Consider the following 9,760-nt stretch of genomic DNA (forward strand, 5'->3'; position numbering starts at 1 on the left):
AGGCGCGCTCGCGCGCGCGCCTCCATTAACTTTTCATCTTTATATAATTCCAGGCTCGTAACGCGCGCCTCGTGCCCCTCTTGCAGCCTTTTCCGGCCCCGGAACCGGCCGTAATTGCCGGCTATAAAGATCGGACCGAGATACGGCCTCTCGTTACGAGATTTGCCACCGGTGGGACCGATCCAACCTACTCCTTTACCCCCGTCGCGTCCGTGTCTTTTCCACCGCAGTTTCGTGCCCGCGTATTTGCCTACCGCGGTTCAGTGGACTTTTACGAGCGATTCGACGTGCCTGCTTTCGTTAAATCATTCGTGCACACGTCGGTTAGAGACTTTTAACTGATTTTATCAGCGTGTCGAGGTTATCTGGGGGATTTGTTTTCGGTGGTTCGAGTGATGGAAGCTTGAGGGTTTTTGTGTTTTGGTTGGTGTAACATTTTCGAGGTTAGAAAGTGCGTGGGAAATTGGGGGACATGGAGGATTTAACTGAACGTTGGGTAACAGGTAATTTTTATGTGTATTTTAGAGTATTTTTAGGGAGGTTGAGGTTATGTTCGTGGATTTTTATGGATTTATGGGAAATTTTAAGGTTGAAGATACAGAGAATGCATTGTATCAAGCAAAAATATATAAATAAATCCAACGAAGCAATTGCTTATCTAGCTTCTATTTTTTTAATTATATTTGCAGAAATATGCAGTGCATTTATGGCTGTTCGATGGTCATCACTTGCCAATTTACATCGATATCGGATCTTCTACTAATTCTTTGTAGCTTTACGATTGACGTTCTGGAGAGCACTTCCAAATAAAATAAAAAATTTCTTAAAATTGCTAACTTTCTTCTGAAAATTTTTCTGTAACTTGCAGTCCACAGTGATTCCAAATCTTGTAATCTACATTTGAGCTATTGTACAGAATTCAGAAGTTCCGGTAAATAGGTGTAAAAAATTACAAATAAAGTCACACTTGTTATTTTAAACCACCAATGTCTCATAAAACGAGGTTCTGTTATTTAAAATAATAACTGTGGCCTTGTTTGCAATTGTACATTTGAAAATTGATATTTCATAGGCACGAAGATTTGGACGAACGTTCGTAGATCGTCTAAGAAACCATCGTTATCAAAGTTCTGCCTCTTTCAGCAAGTTTCTCACATTTCTGCAGAATTACAAAGCTAGCCAGATTTGTGAAATTCACACTGTTATCGAGAGAAGCTATCACCAAGTGTCGATCGCGTCCCACGTAATCACTCTCGCGCATCTTCGCCCTTTTTTTCCCGCCGATTCCGGGAGTCCCCATCGCGAATTAATTGCCCAGTCCCACGCTGATAGAAATCCGCGCTTTCCACGGGAATCAAACTTTATGTAAATCCAGATGGGTTGAAGAAAAATTAACTTTTTCAAATTTTCGATTAAAAGAAATAAAATCTTTCAAATTTTTGAATAAAAAAATAAAATCTTTCAAATTTTTGAATAAAAAAATTAAATCTTTCAAATTTTCGAATTTCTCGAATCACGACGCTTCCCATTGAAATTCGTAAGAGAAAATAAGCACTGATAGACAAGTGATTCCATGGGAATCAAACTTTACGTAAATCCATATGGTTTGAAGAAAAATGAACTTTTTCAAATTTTCGAATAAGAAAAATAAACTTTCAAATTGTCGAATGAAAAAAATAAACTCTTCCAAATTTCTCGAATCACGACACTTCTGATTGAAATTCGTAAGAGAAAATGAACACTAATAGAGAAACAGCAAACGAAAGTCATTTAACACTAGAATTACCGACCGGGTCAAAGTGACCCATTAGCATCTTTCGAAAAAACGTGAATGTTCAATACTGGCAACTGTAACTTTCGAATTTATTTTTTACATGTATGCTTCTATTTGTATCGATATGAATTGAATTTTCCAATCACCGTTTTACTTACACAAAAATTCCCTTTCGGAAGGTCGCTAATGGGTCATTTTGACTCGGCTGGTAGTTGTAGTGTTAAAGGTCGGGGTCAGCGGTGACCAAGAGTCGCCAGGCCTAGGTACTTAGGCCCCCCGTGACGGTCGCCACAAATGAAAATAGTCAGAATAATTGAAAAAAGAATTGGAAAGTGAACATTCGGTGTTTTTTCGGCAAAATCTTTATTCTAACAAATGTTCAAAATGATTTCCATTTACTTCAAGGCATTTTCGAATAAGGCACATTTCAGTTACACTCTGTACTATATGTTCATATTAATCTGTCTCAGTATGCTGATACACTCGTTCCTCCTAATAATCCAACAGTAGATTTACGTCCATTGTATCTGCAAATGCTAAAAATTCTATCTAAATCGCTTCAACGATTGTCTAGCAACGAATCGTGGAATTGGGAAAAGTGAAAAATCAGGAAACTAAGAGACAAGTGTCCCGCGAACCTGTGCCTCATAATAGGACATGTGACGAGCCGGGGAGGGTATAAAGGGGTGAGAATAGAGCGAGTTCCAAGTAAGTACCAACCGCCACGACAGGTAACCTATCGGAGAGGTGAATAATAAATGCACGGGACACGACCGGTCACGCTATCAAGGAACACCGGCTTGTCACTCGAAATGTCAGACGTCCCGTCCGTGGCCCGTGCGGACTACTGCCGGCCCTATTAATTAATCAGCCACCATTCTGGCATTGTTTGCCGGATAGGAAACATCTGGCACGACGTTTTCTGCGAAGATGTGTTCGCTTTGCTACCGGGCAGAAGAGGAGTGCCATTGGTCGCTAATTACACGGGAATTGCACTTCGAACCTGGGAACTTGAACACGCTCCGCTGGGAAAATCATCTCGAGATTTCAATTATACCCTCGATTCGAGACCGTGGAGGTGGATCGAGCCTGTGCAACGCAGGAGTAATTCGCGTGTGCATCGCGTGTCGTGGGATACTGCGGTGGTTTTTTTTGTTTTTTCTTTTTTGAGAGGTTGGTGAGGGGAAGTTTTGAGAATTTGCGGTTCGTTGGGTTTGTTGGACCGGGAAATGGGGAAATTTGAATGGAAAGGGGGTCGTGGAAATGTTATTTGTGGCTAGTGGAGTGAGAAAATTGTATGTAAATTTGAATTTGGATTTGGATTTGAATTTTCAGATGAAAATTTGAAATTTGGAATTGAATTTTCAGTTTAAAACTTGAAATTCAATTTGCAGTTTAAAGTTTGAAATTGAAAGTGGAGTTTTCAGTTTCAAGTTTCTAATTTGAGTTCGAATTTTCACTTTAAAGTTTGAAATTTGAATTTGAATTTTCAGTTTCAAATTTGAAAATGAATTTGCAGATTAAAGTTTGAAATTTGAGTTTGAATTTTCACTTTAAAGTTTGAAATTTGAATTTGAATTTTCAGTACAAAGTTTGAAATTTGGACTTAAATTTTCAGTCCAAATTTTCAATTCGAATTTTTAACGTTTGGATGTTGGAAAATAAATCTCGAGGAAAAATAATGCACGCGAAAAAAGAAAACACTCGTTCATCACATGGACTGCCAACATATTTAAAAATAAAACAATTGTCCACTTGCGAAGAAAATACTCAGTCACTAACGCTAACTCTTCGAAGCAACGGTAATACTAATTCTCAAATCTACTGGACAATTTTCACGACAAAAAGCGTGCACTATAAGTAGGTATATGCAGGACGGAAGGGAAAGGCTAGAGAAAAAAGTACGGGACCTTGAACAAAACGATTTCAATTACGCTTTCGACTTGCGTATATACCCTGTTAGATCCGATCTAATCAGAAATTCTTCCGCCGTTACCTGTCGGCTGTGCACACAGGGTAAACGACACCGGAAACCGGATGGCTCCGCGGTGCTGCAATTCCTAGGGCGTTGTACGATAGGTAGCACCGCGTAGCCGATTCCTCGGGCTTATTCAACGAGACCTTGGGACCGTCATGCGTCTCGAGTCAGCTTCCGTGAGAAACCTCGAGGACAGGGGTATAGGCTACGCGCGATCAACGCAGAACACTGCTTCAAATCCGATATACAGTGTGTCTCTGCAATCGTGGAGTAACTACATGTTAGACAAGGAGAGAATATGAAAGATCGAAGGACAATCGAAGTGGAGGAACCACGATCAAGTGAAGATTGTTGATTTTTGAAAGTTCGGTTCACATATGTGCATATGACTTGGTAGATGTTGCATACTTTTTGTTACACTTGTGGTATCTTAATGTTAGATAAGGATGTAATGTAGAAGGTCGAAGGACAATCGAAGTGGAGGAACCACGATCAAGTGAAGATTGATGATTTTTGAAAGTTCGGTTCACATATGTGCATATGACTTGGTAGATGTTGCATACTTTTTGTTACACTTGTGGTATCTTAATGTTAGATAAGGATGTAATGTAGAAGGTCGAAGGACAATCGAAGTGGAGGAACCACGATCAAGTGAAGATTGATGATTTTTGAAAGTTCGGTTCACATATGTGCATATGACTTGGTAGATGTTGCATACTTTTTGTTACACTTGTGGTATCTTAATGTTAGATAAGGATGTAATGTAGAAGGTCGAAGGACAATCGAAGTGGAGGAACCACGATCAAGTGAAGATTGATGATTTTTGAAAGTTCGGTTCACATATGTGCATATGACTTGGTAGATGTTGCATACTTTTTGTTACACTTGTGGTATCTTAATGTTAGATAAGGATGTAATGTAGAAGGTCGAAGGACACTCGAAGTGGAGAAACCACGATGAAGTGAAGATTGATGAGTTTTGAAAGTTCGGTTCACATATGAGCATATATGACCTGGTAGATTTTGCATACTTTTTGTTACACTTGCGGTATCTTAATATTAAATAAGGATGTAATATAAAAGGTCGAAGGACAATCGAAGTGGAGGAACCACGATGAAGTGGAAATTGATGATTTTTGAAAGTTCGGTTCACATGTGAGCATATACGACTTGGTCGATTTTGCATACCTGTTGTTACACTTGTGGTATCTTAATGTTAGATAATTAATTTAAAAAATAATAATAAAGCATAATGTAATTGTATGCTTAGAATAATGAAAATTTCCTTCTGGCCCCCTTGAGCAAAACCTGAGTGTTAAATAATTGTTAAACTCGTAGTGATTCGACAACACAATACTCTTCAAATGTCCACCAGTCTAAACCAGACGTCCTCCTGGAACCGACCACTAACTAAGAATCTTCATCCTCTCCATCCCCTAATCCAAGAAGCACACAACTAACACCGCGTACATAAGACGGTCGTTCGTCGTTTAAATCGTCTGCTCGCTATAATGTCCCGCGTTTGTCAGAGGTGAATCGTTCGCCGTGGGCTACCTCGGGTTTTACCTTAGGGAGGCTTTACGCCGCAGAACGAGAACCGCGGCGGCGGCGGCGGTTCGTGAGGACAGAGAGAACGTAGCCCGACCGCTGCAGATTACTTAGGTAATTGGTAAATACGAGGGTTACCTTCCAGTTTTCACCAAGGGGTTGGCCTGAACGCCGCTGCAGCCTCGAGTAAGATGCCTCGCGGCTCTCCCCTGTCTCTCCCTGTCTCTCCTCCGTCTCTCCCTTCTATCCCTCCTTGTTTCACGCTGTAAAGAAGGATATAGGGTGGTCTTGGTCCTCTCGTGCAGACTTCTGGCGCAGGATATTCGCTTTAAGGGGGGAAATGAGCCTTAAAATTGTTTAAAGCGTTCGGAAGAAGGGTCCTGAATCCCCTTGGCGGTGTGCACAGCCTTTGGGGAAACCCCGACACTTGCCGCTCGGAGAATCTCTCCGATCGAGAGATCGAAACGATTCGTGCAGTCCAGGAGATCAATTTTTAGTGGTTGAACGAACATTGGAATGGAATTAGAGGGAATTTGATGTTTTCTTTAAACGACGAGTATATGAAATTATGGAAATTTGTGGAGTGAATGGATCTTATTTTTTTTTTTATTTTTATTGTATTTTGGATTGAAAGGAAATTTCTCTTATTTTTATTTTTATTGTACTTTGGAGTGAAAGGGAATTGGAATATTTTTTAAACATTTGTGCAATTAGAATTATTAAATGACTCGATAATTTGTCAATTGAATTTTTAATTAGTCTATTTAGATACACTCTGTACGAAGTAGAGATGTCCTGTTCTATTCGATGTTTCCCAATTTCGCCAATAACCGATACCTATAGTACGTACTTGATAATCGGATCAGTCGAAAGAGCCTGTCGTCGATAAACACGGCGACGGATACGTCGATAACTGAAAAAGCATCGTAAAAATGCATGAACACCGATAGTCAATTTTCTCCGCACGATTTGCATATAAGCGAAACTAATGCTTCTGTACTATATGCCATTGGTTATCGATTTTCGCCTGGCCTCAATTTTTCCTCCATACTACAGGCCCTCTGTCGAATAATTTACTTATATCGCCATATTAAAAGCATCTTCTTCCTATTTTTTCAGCAGAATTTTAACGAAAGAAGCTCGACGAGGCACTCGATATTTGAAAATTAGAAAAAGGTATTAAAACGCATATTCACATAATTGAAATTCTTGGATTAGATTTGAAACGCTCTCGATTTATTTTCGCCATTTTTTGCAACGACGATTTCATTTTTTATCGACGGTTGTACGACGCTTGGTTAATTTTTGTGTGACCATAAATTTTAAATTTTGTAAAACCTGTGAAAATTTATCGAAACGTTACTGTATATTAAATTCTGTCAAACCTTTCAAAGCCTTCGAAACAGCATCACATTTCCCCGGTGTCAAGATATTCAAGGATTTGCATTTCAGTCGATTCAAAAATACCGATAAATTCTACCAAGTTTGCTTAAGTTTCTACGAATTTAAATATAGCTATTGTTCAAAGGAAATATTGCTATAATAAACTACACTTTCAATTTTTCTTTAATTACATTAATTTCATTAGGCCATTAGGCTCAGGACAATATTTAAAAATTAAAAACTTTTTTTAAATATTTTACAATTTACAAATTAATTATTTCAAAATATTTCAAATATTTTTGTTTGACATCAAAAATGAACTTTCACCATTTTCGTAACAAACGATTCTCTGTAACAGACGTCAATGTGAAATGGTCCAAGAGTCACGTGACTGCGAGCAACGAGACGCGCACGCGCATGCGTGATACCGTTGTTCGAATGAAAACGGAAAGGATCGGTATGAAAGACGGCCGCGGCTTGTAATTTCGTTTTCCTCGTCTCGTGGCTTCCTGCTCGGCCTCTTAATGAATAGTGATTAATTGCCGGTACTCTGAGACCGACTAGCTGCCATTAAGCCCGTCTGAGCCGATTCCGTCGAAATAATTACCGGCACACTCAAGCCGAGGTGCGCACGCACGCGGACAAATCGCGGCAGCCGTGCTCTCCTCTTCCTATTCCCGTTCCCGAGCCGTGGCTAATTTTTTAATTGCCCCTCGAACATCGAGCACACGCTCGTGTGAACACCGACCACCACACAGAGTAGATCGTTCCTCGACAATGTATCGTTTTATAGACACGCGCGAATCTCCTTCGCGAGAACTGTTGATACGGTGCAGAACTCAAGAGTTTCGTTGGATCGTATCTCTGTAAGTCCACCTTCTCTAATAGAATCGTAAAAATAGGGCACATGGGTTTGTCATTATTGACCGATAAAAATAGAATAAAAATTAATAATATTAGTAAAATTAATAAAATTAAATTTGCTGTGAAATTAAATTTAAAATTGCGGGGCGTGAGATTTAAGCGGTGCGGGCAAAATGCCCTTTTTTGCCCGTGAGCCGCCCCAGGGGCAAAATGCCCTTTTCTGCCCGTGAGCCGCCCCAGGGGTAAACTTCTGAGCACCGCACGGTACGAGTAGAACATAACGTATACGATGCATCGATGAGAATACAGATGGAAATGACATTTATTAAAAATATTTATTTACTTTTACAGGAAGATTTCCCATTATTTTGCAAAGATAAGCAAGCACTACAAGTAGTACTGATATGCCGCGGCAAAGAGAGGAGTCTCGAAGAGTGTTTTCTTGGTGTGCAAAAGTAGTTTTATTAATATTTTACAAGAATCACGTACAGAGGATGTTTTCACTATGACGTGCGTGGGACGAGGTGAAACCAACTATTGACTAAAATGTGCGGGAACGCTGTTCTTTATGCCTTCGTTTTCCCTGGAGTTTGACCCTATCGATGAATAAGCCGTTCGAACTTCGAACGGCCAAAGGATCCTCCTGGTGCGTCAGAATAGTGACTAATTCTATGAGTGTCACTATCCTAACAGTAAAAACGGACGCATATTTAAAATGAAAAAATTACTGTCAACATGGCCTACGTGTAATTCACATATGTACTCTAATGAGATTTATTTCTGTTGGAAATGGGACCCGATTGCGATACGGGGCTTCAGTGCGTGCGTACGTCACCAATAAGCGACGATCGGCGGCGAGCTGCCGCTTTTCCGTTGTTCTCCACGCGCGTCCACGTTGTGTCGCGGTGTAAATAGTTCTCATATAAAGCTTTATACATTACAGAGGAAGTCTGTCAATGTGTTTCTTTTCTGCGATCCTACCTCTCACGGTTAAATCCATCGTTGAGTTACAACAATTTTCTGCCTATTTTAATAAATAATTTTAATAAAATTTCAATCTTTCGCTATTTACAGTAGTGCACACACAAGCGCATACATTCGGTCCCACCTGCGGACGCTCAAGTGGGGAGGTGACTTCTGCGAATTTAACTAAAGTAAAGAGAGGAGATGTGCCTGAGTGGGATACCGATATATCAAGTGTCAGTTGTTCGCATTCAGTAGTCGATATCGAATTACTTTGTTTCACACGGCACGCTCGAACTCCACTCCGATGTCCCATTTCCCGTTCGCATTCAGTAGTCGATATCGAATTACTTTGTTTCACACGGCACGCTCGAACTCCACTCCGATGTCCCATTTTCAGGAATTGGTGGGGATAGCGATGGAAGTTAAGTGTGTAAAAATGCGAACGCATTATGCGTGTACTACTGTATGTAGCTTGAGAGAAGGTGGAGCCTCGAGTTGTTTGTAATTTGACACGTCCGTGGAATGTAGAATAGACTTTTTAGATACATAGCTACAATTTCAGTACCTAACCTCAATTCTCAATTTCGGCTCATCGAACGTTATATTATTTATTTCTATTTTTCCACGGAAATATTATTATTATTTTAATAATTATCGAAAATTCTGTCAGTCCGTTAGTCCGTTTCCACTTGAAAAGCAATTTCTTCGAAATAAATCCAACATGGCCGACAGCTTGATCGAATTCGAATTACGCGGGCCAATAACGAGGTCGCAAGGGTCGACGTTCAAATTATATCCGTCTCGATATCCAAACGTACTATAGATGCGTCGACTCGACAAAAACTCATACGTGTATACTACTGTATTTGGTCTCTGTTCGAGAAACTTGACACGTATCTTTGAATCAAGAATAGTTAAGAATAATTTTACGATTTTTTATTTCCCCTGTATCGTACACGCAATCGCTAGATTTCCCAGAAAAAATTCAGAAAGAGGGGTTAGTGTTACGTGACCACTTCTCAAGCGGACCTAACCTCTCATCCTCGTCCGAAACAATACTGTTCACTCGAGATAGGAAAAGAAAGCTCGATCTTGAACCACTGGCCGCACTCCGAATAAATTCACCGCAATTACCTACCGTCGGATGTTCGCGACTTTTACAAATCTCACGTAGGATCGTAATTCCATAATGAAGCAATTAATCCCGGAAACGAGAGGAGCTACCGACCTATTCTCCGAAGTAGCAGA

The sequence above is a fragment of the Habropoda laboriosa genome, unplaced genomic scaffold (assembly GCF_001263275.1).
Source record: "Habropoda laboriosa isolate 0110345459 unplaced genomic scaffold, ASM126327v1 scaffold40, whole genome shotgun sequence".
Classification (NCBI taxonomy): Eukaryota; Metazoa; Arthropoda; class Insecta; order Hymenoptera; family Apidae; genus Habropoda; species Habropoda laboriosa.